Source organism: Mus caroli, chromosome 17, assembly GCF_900094665.2.
Source record: "Mus caroli chromosome 17, CAROLI_EIJ_v1.1, whole genome shotgun sequence".
Classification (NCBI taxonomy): domain Eukaryota; kingdom Metazoa; phylum Chordata; class Mammalia; order Rodentia; family Muridae; genus Mus; species Mus caroli.
In genome coordinates this window covers 16,720,245-16,733,271 of record NC_034586.1, presented here as the reverse complement: position 1 = coordinate 16,733,271, position 13,027 = coordinate 16,720,245, and positions in this window count along the sequence as shown.

Genomic DNA, 13,027 nt, shown 5'->3' with positions numbered 1-13,027 from the left:
CTATTCTATCAAAAAAACTCAGGGTCCTGAAAGATTATATGTCTTTGCAATGAATAAAGTGCAGCATGAGTCAAAGGTGTTGACCTAGAACTCACTTATTTCATATAAAGAAAAACAGCACATCAAACAATCGTAAGACTTGTTGGTTGATCAGTGGTCAAAACATCACCTTATAAAACAAAGAAATCACATAATAGCAAAAATGTATAGAAAGGAATAAATACATTGCTTATTTCGTGTGATGAACTGATGTACCAGTCATTAGCTGAGCTTTGTAGTGCTATTAGCATTGAAGCAGGTTTTCATTCTGATTTTTATAACAGTTTATGTACACAAGCTTGAATATTTGTAACCCAGGCATGTCCCATATGATATAATTTTTTTCAGGTGTGAATAATTTCATCGGGTGTGCTTATCAGCCCTTACTTTTTTCAGCAGTATTAAGTAACCAGAAAAAGACAACAAAGGAGTCTTCTGAGACTTCATATGTTCACATATTCTTCTCTATCAACAAAGAACATCTTAAATCGGTGAAAACATTTTGTGGCTCCTATGAAAATTGATGCTACAAACTGTTTATTTTTGTGTTAGCTCTTCCTGAATGTCCTCACCAAGGCTACAGACAGAAATAGACTCTTGGTTAGAGATGGGAATGTTATCGGGATGATTACTACTAGTATCTCACTTACCTGACTCATTTTCATGGTTTTCAAAGTTATCCAGGCTTTTCATTAATCATTCTTGTTGACACTTCACCAGAAGAATCCTAAACTAGATTTTTCAGAGCTACTAACATTATACCCATATTCCATCAAGGCTTGATTTCTAGTTTGTAATGAATGTGCAAAAAGTATCTCGGTGTGCATAAAAGTGTCAGTTTCCAGAAAGTCTGACAGAATAATAACGCAGATGAAGGACACTTTTCTACAAACCTAGACACTTCCTTCATATTCATTACAAACTTGTAAACAAACCTTGACAGAGTATAGGTACAGTGTTAATAACTCTGAAAATATTGTTTAGGATTCTTGTCCTAGAGGCTCAACAAACTTGATTAAGAAAAATCCTGGATCACTATGAAAACTAGATTTCATAGCTATTTGGATTAAGTGGCAATGGCCTCTATGAGTGAAGCTTCTACTCAGTCATGAGAATCAGGGTATGTCTAGAATCACATGCCTCTTACTGCTGTGCTTCTTTTGCTCAGGGGCAATTCTGCTTTCTCTGTTATGAAACAGCTTCAGTCTCAGATCCAGTTTTAGTCAGGTGATGACTTACCAGAATGTTGTTAGTGTATTTTCTTCATAAACTCTGATTGCCAGACAGGTGTTAGAAAATCACATTCTAGAATTGTATTCATACATTCTAGAATTGTATTCTCAGTGCTCTAGTCTTGGTAAGTTTGTTGCCTTAAATGGTGGGCAGTGCCTGAAATGTGAATCTGTTAGTCTTTGATCTCCTCTCCCCTCAGTCTTGCAATTACGATTTCACCTGCAATAGCAATGGACACAGAGCCTTGAGAAACAAAAAAACTTAGCTGAAAATTGTTTGCCACTGATAGCAATGATAGAAAACAAGGGCCAATTTAATATTCTTCTCTATTAAGATGTTACTGTTGAAGTTGATCTGGTAATTCTTAATCCAGAGAGGAAAGCAAGATCTCACAGAGAGCAAGCAGGAAATCCTGAGGTCTGACATGTAATGGCGTGGCAATGAGCTACGAATGTATTTACTTCTCTAAGGAGGTAAACTTATTAATCTTATAATTGGGATACCCATTGGGATACTAGAAGATAGTTTTTCTTCATTGGCATTCCCTCTTCCTTTATTTAACAAAATATGTGCTTAAGTACATAGATGGAATTCTCACCCACAGGAACATAGTCAGAATCTTAGTCATTCCCTCCAGAGAAATACATGAAATGATGTCATATTTGAAGTTAAGAAATTTTCTTAGAAGTTTTGGATGTAAATTAAATTTCTATCTTTAGAAATTGGGAAGTAGTGTGCTCATTGGCTGCAACTGCCTCTTCAGGCCATGTCTATGCCTCTCCATTGGCATCGTTTAAGGTGAAAACTTTCAAGTATGTAGGCGACTCCAGGCTCCTCTACTATGTCTTGAATATGATGCTCAATATCATGGTTCCCCTGTCTGTAACTGGAAAATAGGGATATGGTAGTAATATCAACAAAGAAGATTATTGGTATCATACACCAACCCCACAGTATATGTCAGGTATTTCATATACATACCATTGGTAGTAGTCCAGGACTTTCTGTGTGTGTGGGGGGGGGGCGGGGGGGCTTAGGTTCTGTTCCAGAATCTGTTGGGGATTGTTGTATATAAATACTAAATTGTGAGCACCACGATTTGGTTGTCCCCAGATGAATGAATTCTCGTGTGAACCTGCCATTGTTATTTAAACTGTGCTCCCCAGTATAAGGCTATTGGTTAAATAAAATGGCTACAGCCAATAGTAGGTAGAATAGAGGTAAGTAGTTATTGAGCTGGTGGGTAACAGGTAGGGAACACGCTAGAGTGAGAAGAGGAGGAAAAAGGAGAAGATGAGAACAGGAGGTCTCCACTAGATGAAATGAACCAGAAGAAGTGCATCCTGAGAACAGACTAATGGACTAGAAATAACCTGGGACAGACTTAAACAGCAAATAACTTGGGGAGAGAAGCTGAGATTTAGGCAGTTTGCATAAAGAAAACTGCCAGTAATCTCCCAGTAATTGTGCTAAGCTGATTAAATAGGACCCATGTCTCAATTATTAAGGTACTGCCCCTGTCATATTTAGAACTAATAAATTAATAGTATTTAAAACAATAATAAGCATGTTCATGGTTATCACCCTGCTCAGGTACAAACAGAAAGTGCAACATACTCAAAGAACCTATTTTTCCTAAAGATGTTCCTTGGATGCTCAAACCTCTGTAACATTCTAGGACTGATGAGCACTTTTGTATATCTGTATACTCTCTCCTGAATGTTTCACATTTGTTTTACTCTTTTGAACAAACCTTGTTAATGGCTATTGAAAAGTTTAATACCATTCACTGGGGGATTCCCAATGAAGGAAGGAAGGAAAGAAAGGAAGGAAAAGCCATTCGGGAGCTAATCCCTGGTACCACCACCTGGGAAACCAGCCCCTATATCAGGTACCATGATGAATCCAGACTAAAAGTGAAAATGAGCAGACAAAGATGCAGACAGAAAAGTTGACTGCCATTTATCAGCATCAGCATGCATCAGCAGCAGCCATTTATCCAGAAGAGTACACCCTCTTTGATTGGATAAAATATAGAAAAACATACTGAAATCTTGGGAGACTGAAGATAGTTCAGAAGAGAGGTAGGCAGGCCAAATGGGGATAACATTTTTAGTCCAATAATAATTTGGACATGCAGCTCTCTTCTCTTCTCTTTTGCATCCTAGATACACATAACTTCTAGTTCCCCTTTGCCCTAGACAATCATTTGTGTTCAGGCTAACTTGGTAAAAACTAGCTGCCTTTAGAGAACGATAACCTTTTCTTCAGCACCTCTCTTTACTCGCTCTTCCACCTGATGGCATCCATTTTCTTCTTATCTTACTCTATCCTCTGCTTCTAGTTTGTGAATCTTGTCCAACTATGTGGGCACCAGTGCTCCTCATCCTGCAACTAGCAATAAAAGGAACTTATTTTTCACCCAGTCAACCCCACCAACACAGACACAGAAAACACCACATGAGACAAGCAGTCATAGACACAGAAAGTCAAATAGAAAACATCAGGCTAAACAACTGTTGTAGGGTGGTAAAGTTCATGTATTAATTAGCTCTTACCATTTCCATGTAAGTCACCTAAAAGCTTTGTCTCACAGTCCCAATGTTATTCTTCCATTAATTATGACTCAAACAAACAAGTTATTCCATACATTCATGCAATAATATAGAAAGATTCTTTTGCTAAAATAATTTTGTTAGCCACTTCCTACAAATCACCAATAGGTTCCACGTTAACAATTATGTAATATGATAACCACCTGAAATGTTAAGTAATTCCACTTTCTTTCTGGATGTGGGTAGGACTTGCACATCCTGAGTCCAGTCTCAGTTGGGAACTGTTATAAACAGCCTATTTTTACTTGGGAATGTTTAAAAGTCTGAGGCTCCCCTTCTTTTAGCAATTTTGTTCCCTTCATATGTCAATGGACTCAGGGAGTCTCTTTCTAGACTGACGTGACCTCAGACTTGCAGTTTAGAGTTGGGACTCATTATGGCCCATTTCTGATTATCACACATGGGGACCACTGCTAACTCCCCTACACAGGACACACTGCTTTATGTGACAGCTGGTTTTAAGTTTATATGCAGGTCCCAAATCCATCAGTTGATGCTTGTCTATTTCTGATCATTAAGTTCTACCTTTCTGAAACAACAAAAGATCCAACACCCTCTGTTTCCAGTGCCCAACACTACCAGCCACCTTCAACTGCCAGTGACGTGCTTCTCCTTGTTTGTTGTGACTCCTTGAACCTTCTGACCATATTCCTCAGCATCATGAGTTCTAGGGTAGGATAAAGACTCCCCTTTATCCATGCTGACCTGCAGCTATGTCTTTGGTTTTGTCACAGACTGTGGTGACACTGAAATGCTGCACTAGAGCTGTTCTGGGCAGAAAAACACCAGCACTGTGATATGTCACCGTGAGGACTGACTCAAACTCTCCATAATTTNAATCCTAAAATTATACTGCTAATGTCTAGCTACTGTAGAAACTCTTTATAATAAAGAGATTCTTGTGAGATCCAGTTCAAGTTCCATAAAATCACCAGTTTGCCTACACAGTGTTTATAGAAATACTATTTAAACTTCTGAACTTAGAATGTATGTGTATGCTTAAAAAAATCACACACACACAAAATCTAAAATTTTATTCCTTATTTTCAATGTAATAAAACATTAGCTCAGCAGTTAAGAGCCCTGGCTGTTCTTCTAAAGGGTCCAAGGTTGATTCTCACAGAACTGGAGATCATCTATAACTCCAGTCTAAGGGGATCTGATGCCCTCTTCCAGCTGCAGAGGGCACCAGGAACAGTCATATATGCTGGCAAAATGTTCAAGCATATAAAATAAAAAATTAGAAACTCTACTATATCCAATAGAAAAGAATAATTTAGCCTGTGATGTTGGGGTTATTGATGTCAGCAAATAATAAAACATCCCAGAAAAAAATTGTCTTCTCAAAAAGACAAATGAAGTTAACTGTTTTTTTTTTTAAAACAAATTAGGTGCAAGTCTGAAGAGAAGTTGGGATTTAGTTGGATTTTATAGCAGGCATAGACACTGGTTATGACAAACCAAGGTTCAAAGAGACAGGAAAACAACGGTCTTCACTGAGAACTTCAATGAGGGGGGTGCAGCCAACTTTGCACACCCCAGAGGAGCCAATGTCAAAACAAAAGAATGTGGTGGTTAGGAAAAACTGGGAGAAACAGAACCCCACAAGAGCAACAAAATCCAAAAGCCCAGGGACCATCAAATGCTCAGGGAAGGCAACTGTACTGGCTGGTTTTTTCAACATGACACAGGCTGGAGTTATCACAGAGAAAGGAGATTCAGGTGAGAAAATGCCTCCATGAGATCCAGCTGTAGGGCATTTTCTCAATTGGTGATCAAGCAGGGAGGGCCCATTGTGGGTGGTGCCATCCCTGGGCTGGTAGTCTTTGGTTCTATAAGAGAGCAAGCAAAGCAAGGCAGGGGAAGCAAGCCAGTAAGGAACATCCCTTTGTGGCCTCTGCATCAGCTCCTGCTTCCTGACCTGCTTGAGTTCCAGTCCTGACTTCCTTTGGTGATGAACAGCAACATGGAAGTATTAGCTGAATAAACCCTTTCCTCCCCAATTTGCTTCTTGGTCATGATATTTGTGCAGGAAGAGAAACCCTGACCAAGGCAGCAATTTAAAAGCAAAACCTAAGCTACACTTGCCCTTTTCCACAACTGAGCTCCTCTTGTTACCCGGCAGGAGAAGCACTGCACAATGGTTTAGCTAACAAGTTCAATCACAGAGCTCAAATTCAAAGTGCAGAGCTATCTCCGGTGCCAGGCTGGAGGCCAGACAGCTTTTCCCAAAGCTTCTCTCAACCCACACTCACACAGTCCCTCACTGGCAAGTTTTTCCAAGAACAGTAGCTGTAAGGTTGAAATGAGCTCAACAGACCTCTAAAGAGAGCTGCTTCTATGGTCCTTGTAGACACCTGGGTGACATGAGAGGGGAGCAGAACCAACGATTTATAAGCATCACATCCTCACCTTTGGGTGTGAGGCTAAGGCAGATAAAGTCTGGACATAGTCTGTAATTAGCTTATTTGTTCTGACTCCAGGAAGTCAGTACAGAGAAAGGGCAGGGTGGGGTCTGAGCTAGCTGATGACCCAGTCCTCAGATTATCAACAAGAGAGGAGTTGATTACATCATAAGGCACATGGCTGCCATGCACCACGAACATGGTGGACTCTGTTCACCAGGGTCTGACTCCAAAGGAGGCAATACTGTGCTTCACCAGGGATGCTTGCCTACTTGAGGATGTTCCTGTCCACTTCTTCAGACTGTGTACAAGATTGACCCTGAGATGTTGGGAATGGGAGGAACACAGGAAAAGTGTGGTTCTATTCCCCATGCCTGACAAAGTGACTCAGACTCCAGGCAAGGGTAGGCAGGACGGTCCCTCGGGCCTGGTTTGCAAGTGGTGAGTTGGCATGGCCTAGAGGTAGCATGCTGGATTTCTCTGGTGTCAATTCTGTTAAAGCTTTACTCAGCCTGTGCTGTAACTGGTTTGATCTAACATTGATTGGACTGGTATGCCTGGTCCCTCTGGGTGTCTCCCATTCAATGCCTGAGCACTGCATGGCCTGTGTTCCCAGGTGACAGCCTCCCANAGAGCACAGTAAGTGTGGAACTTTGGTCTACGAGGTTCATAGCACTCAAATATCTAGAGAAGCATACCGCATACACATGTGCCCTCGGCATATGTAGGGAAACAAGAGAGGCTTAGACAGAGCTCTGGGTTTGTGGAGACTCTAGCCTGTTAGATGGACCTCCTTCCATTTGCCTCCGGGTCAAAGCCTAAGCCTCTGACTTGTGTTCTTTAAGGAAAAGAAGGAGGATCACCCTACTCTTCTCCTGGGACTCACTCTGAATGGAGTAACCATCTATCAAGTAAGGACTCCACTTTCTTTCCCATCTCCTGCTGCCACAGATCCCACCCCATGCTCTGGTTCCCACAGTTCACCTTACTTCTGTCTTTTAGGAGGTGGACAACACTCCATAGCTGCTCTGNGACTTCCCCTGGTCACTTATTTCGATGGTGACATTTCTGGTGGGCGTCTGAAGAGGCAAGGCATCTATAAAGCTCAGGAGTCCAAAGAATCCTGGACCCAACAACCTCAGCCTCACCAATGCCATCCAGAGCTCCCTGAGGCTTCTCCACACCCTCGGCATCTCTCCGTCCCCACATCCAGGTCTGGTGGCTCATCACAGTAGTATTGAACTCTCTGAGTGAGGTACAGCTCTGACTGCCAACAATACCCCACTCACCAACTAAAGGAAAAACCACGGTACCTTAGAGATACAACTGTNAGCCTCTGTCCCCCTTCCACATTCCCTAAGACATGACAGTGAGGATTGCTGCACAGCAGAATGGCTCCAGACACTGATTATGGTTCACTACAAACCCTGCATGCCAGACTTGTGTACAGCCATAAGCAGGGGTGTCCTACATAGTAGGGCTGCCCCAGGTTTCTTCTGCATTCTTAAGGCTGCAGATGGATGGTACTCACAGTGACCTGAGACCTGTTTNCACAGGGTCACCAGTTCTCAACCCTGGAAATGTGGGGCCAGGGCCAAGTCAGGGCTTGTGATTGGCTAATGTATTTCTCTCCTGCTTCTGGCACAGTTTTCTGGACTGTAAAATCACATTGTCCTTCCTGTCTGTCCAGACGAAGAAGCTGGAAATCCAGCCAGAAGGGCTGTCGGCAACACAGAAGCTGCTGTTCTACACAGGCCATACCTGGTGTTCCCGTTTGCTGCTGCAAGTGCCCTGGTTCCCACTACCCATAGGTTTCACCACAGCTTGGAGCCTGGGCTGCAGTGGCTACAAAAACTGGAGGAGGCAGAAAGTGGGTATTAGCTCCAGCTGGGACTGTGCACCCAGCTGATGGCTGCACACACCCTCTCTGGGGTCTGAGGAAATAGCATATCATCTCCTGGAGACCACTCAAGGAGTTGTCTGACTGTGTTGAAAGGGGAATCTGTTGAAAATCATCATTGCTGATGGTCATCAGTCCTATTCCTCCTTTTATGGGTTAGTATGAAATGTGGCAGTGATCTTTCCTTCACTCCAAGATGCCTATGATTCTACAGTGTAATTTTCCTTACATCCTTAGCCTTGCAAAGAGCCAGAGGTGTAGTCTGGGAGGTGAAGAGCCTTGGTGTTGCCTAAAGACCCACTGTTCTCTCCACTTTTCTTTTTTCTTTTCTCTTCTCTTCTCTTCTCTTCTCTTCTCTTCTCTTCTCTTCTCTTCTCTTCTCTTCTTTTCTTTCTTTTTTTTTTGGGGGGGGGGGTTCAAGACAGGGTTTCTCTGTTTATCCCTGGCTGTTTGGAACTCACTTTGTAGACCAGGCTGGCCTTGAACTCAGAAATCTGCCTGCCTCTGCCTCCTGAGTCCTGGTATAAAAGTAAGTGCCACCATGCCCGGCCTCTCTCTACTTTTCAAAGTTTCCACTGAGAGAGGACTCGACTTGCTGCACACTGAAGCCACAGTGCATTGGCAGGAGTGTGTGCTTCTGTCTGTGCATGTATGTGTGTACATGCAATTGTGTTTGTGTATATGTGGGTGTGGACATGTGTGCATGCCCTTGTCTATGCATGCATGTGTGTGCATGTGTCTTTGTGCACATAGTACATGTATGTTTGTGTGCACGTACCAGTGTGATTTGTGTATTCATGAATGTGTTTGTGTGTGAGAAAGACAGAGACAGACAGACAGACAGACAGACAGACAGACAGAGGGACAGAGAGGGAAAGAGAGGGAGAGAGAAAGTGGGGGGGGTGGAGAGTGAGCCATGAGCAAGAAGAACTCTCTGCCTATGTTACATGGCAGGCCCTCAAGGATGCCAGGTGCATATTCCAGGATCATACAATCTCTGAAGCAACTGATGGGCTCTGTTTTTACCTGCTCCTGTCCTGCATGACAGATCACCAGGGCTGCTGAGGATGGCTCTGTAGCTAAGAGACAAAGTGTCACAGCCAGAAGAGCCATCAAGCCAACAAGGAGATGCTAGGAGCCTGCTGGGGAGTAAGTCTATTCATGGTTGCCTAGTTGTCATGGGAATGCAGAGCTCATTCTCCAAGGATGCAGCTTTGCTCTATGCGCCTAGGCTCCTGTGTATCTCAAGGGTGGCAGGACACTGATTACCACTGGCTCCCGGAACGCAGGGGTACTTCATGTTCCTCCAACACTAGCTCTTGTGCTGCTTTTCACACAGAGAAGAGCTATCAGGAATCCTATATCAGTGACCTGCTGTAGCTAAACCTGGACCTGGAAGAAAGCAGCAGGAACTCCCTAGGTAATGAGGACAATAAGAGCAGCACACAGCATCTCCTCTACTGCCTCTCATTCTGCTCCAAAAGCCATGGCAGCTCCCACACAGCAGGCATCAAGCCTAACTCCCAACAGGGAGAATGTAAGATGTCTGTGGATAAGCCCACAGGGACCTCAAGGTTCTGTTGAAGGACATCTAGTGGTTCCTGGAGCAGCTGCACAGCCAGGATACATGGAACTACAGTGGAGGTGAGCTATAGGACTAGGTAGCAAGTAGCCTGACCTGGCCAGTGCTAATCTGAATCCCTAGGCTCAGGCTGGAATGACCACTCAGGACTACACTGAAGGCCACTCAGGGGCAAGAAATGTGTCACTAACACTGTGGGTGGCCTCATTCTCAGAGTCTTGTACAGACAAAATCAGCTGGCCTTGGCCACTGAATCCAGACTCTAAGGGTGACAGTGTAGAATATCGGCCAGAGCATGAAATCACATGAGTGTGGCCACTGGGTGCTCCCTGGACTCACTATAGATGGGCACAGAGAAGGCACCATTTCTGGGTCTGCAGGGGTAGGGAGAGCTCAGAAGAGAAGGCAAAGTATGCCTCTCCTAACCTTGTCCCTGGGGAGGAAATGGCCTCACTAGTGAGATAGGCTCATCTGGGACCCTGCACACTGGTGTATGTCACAGACAGCTCCTGTCTTTCTTGCTGACAGTTCAGACACCCAGCTGGCCTCATCTTAGACAGTCCTATGAGGAGGGGTATTTGTTTACTACTTCAGAGTTATGGCAGGAGAGGGTCCAGGACAAGATGGGCCCACAGCAGTGTGTATGGGCAGTGATCCTGTCTTAGCCCTGCTTACTCGTCTCCTCTTCATCCTCTACATTCTCCTCCCCTTTATTTAGCAGCCACCCAGAGACCTTACAGAACTGTGGGTCATGCTAATCAGAATGACGGGCCAGAGGTCACATCCCAGGTAAGGATTCCATTCAGTCCTTTTGGCTCCCACCCTGCCCACCTAAGATTTCCAATTTGGATCCTCAGGGTCCTGGAGAATCCTTTACCTGCAGTCCTGGAGGGACAGCCAGGTTCTTGGGAACACTGGGTTTAGCAGTGCTTCTCTGCTTCAGGCTCACAGCCTTAGTGAGTGGACTTGTTGAGTGGCTTACCAGGTGCATAGCAGTGTTGCCCCCTCCAGTGGTGGACATGCAAATCGGCAGGATATTATTTCCACCTTTCTTTACCTCTTATTATAAAGGGCTGCTACCAGACAACTCAGGACCTATGAAACTTGAGTGTCCACCACCATAGGGCACCAGAGTGACTACACTCGAGGCCCTGTGAAACCTAGGTAGAGTGCAATGTGTGTGACTGTACTACCTGTGGTATGTGTAGGGTCTTCAGAGCAGAACCTAAAGTCTGTCATGGCTAAGTCTGTCATAGCTGAAAAGCATAAGTTTGCCCATCAATGTGGAACAACTGTCAGCTGATGGAACCCAGACAATCAGTGGAGAAGTTTGATTAAGTGAAAGGTTGCCCTCCTAAAATTCTCAGGGATTATCAGGGATTCTAAGGTAGGGTGGGATTTGGAGCTGATGAATGCTGGGATGGTTGAAGGAAACAACATGAGGTAACATTCAGGGAAGTGTGTTGTGAGAGCTAAGACGGGGCATACCAACAGGATGGCCTATCAGGCCCAGGATAGATAGCCTATGCCAGAATTAGAACTGTCTGGGTAGAGCTGGCTTCTGTGGCTGTAGGAGCATTGAAAACACATATGCAGGACTACCAGCACACTCTTATATCTCTCTGCAGGTTGAGGAGGCAGAGGACAACCACATAGGTGACCGGTTTTTCTGCCTAGTCATCTAGAAAGCTCATGACTAGATCACATACCAGCACCTGAGGCTGCACTCCGGTGGAGCTGCTGGTTTTCAAGAAGTTAACGCCTCTCAATGGAATGAAGTTCCTAAGCTTCCTTTCCCTGTACTGGCCAGGTGAAGATCTACCCCTGCAGGACATTGTGGTGTAGGCAAGAAATGTACAGCAGCCCCATCTGTGCCAGCAAGCCTTGCAGGTGGCTTGCTAGCATTCCACGACCAGCAGCCTTTGTCCATGTCTGGGCAAGGCAGTTCTTGGCCCTCAACCCTCTTCCCACCATATCATTCTGTTTTGTCTACCCACTGGTAGGAGATGGGCAACCAGCTCTGACACTAGTCTCAGCATAGGCAGGTCCTATTCTTCCTGTCTCTGGCTCTCAGCTTCTGGGATTCTCAGGAGCAAAAGTGTCTGAGTGAAACAAGAGTCAATGTTAGCCCTGAAGCCGCTTGGATTCCTGTCTTATTTTCTAAAGAATGTATCATGGTGGGACTTGGGCATTAGAGGGAGCCCTATGACTGCAAAGCCAGCCTAGGCTCCACAGACCCAGAGCAGGCTCCTGCAGGATCTCCAAATCACAAGTCTCTAGTTCCTCTTCCCATGTCTAGCTTAAAGTACTGTAAACAACACAGAGGTCTCCCTTGCAGTATGGCTCACTTCCACAAGAGACACTGCCACTGGCTATGCAAACAAGACCTTATTGGATGCAATGGTAAAGAACACTTACCCCAGTCCTCAGGCTGTGGAGGCTGACTCCACCTGGCAGGACAGTGTAGCTGATGCAGAGGATAGGGCTGTTTGGGGTCTCCTCTCCTTATTTATTCAAGGAGGTCCAGGGTCCATTAAGCAGGTACACTTCATGAGCTCTGGGAAGGTATAGGATCGGTTATCTTTCCATGGAGCCCTCAGGATTCCTTACTGCCTAAGATACAAAGAAGTACTTGATGTCAGTTTACTTGGACAAGAGGAGGCTTGCATGCCACTGCTTGTCACAGATTCTTCGTAGTTGTGCCAAACTTGCACCCATTGGTAGGAGGGCCACATCTGGAAACCCTTTAACATTTGTCAGAGTGGAGCTCAAGACTGGCTGGCTGGGTGTGGAAGCACCTTCTCATCTAGGCCTTCTGTGTTATACTCATCTCAGTCAGAACAGGTGGACTTGGGATAGTCAGCCAGGATTTCAGCTAGTGCAAGGACTCACACAGGGGTGCTGGTTGAGTTGAGGGTTCTGTTCCCTGGACAGTGTGATACTGAACAGACTGTGAACTGTAGGAAGATGAAGGCCCCAAGCCCCCATGCCTGGCTCAAGCTGCAATCCCAAAAGATCAGTGTTCCCCATTGGTACAAAATGAGGTGAACCTGCCCTGACTGAGAGGCATAATATATTCCATTAGAAAGCCTTTGTAAAAAAAAATAAAAAATAAAAATAAAAAACAAAAACAAAAAAAAACACCCTGGTATTGAGTCTGTACCAATTGTGGGGGCCCTGCATATTACAGGACTGGTGTCAGGACATGTCCCACCCACACAAGCACACATGCAGTTGCATATACAGACAGCAA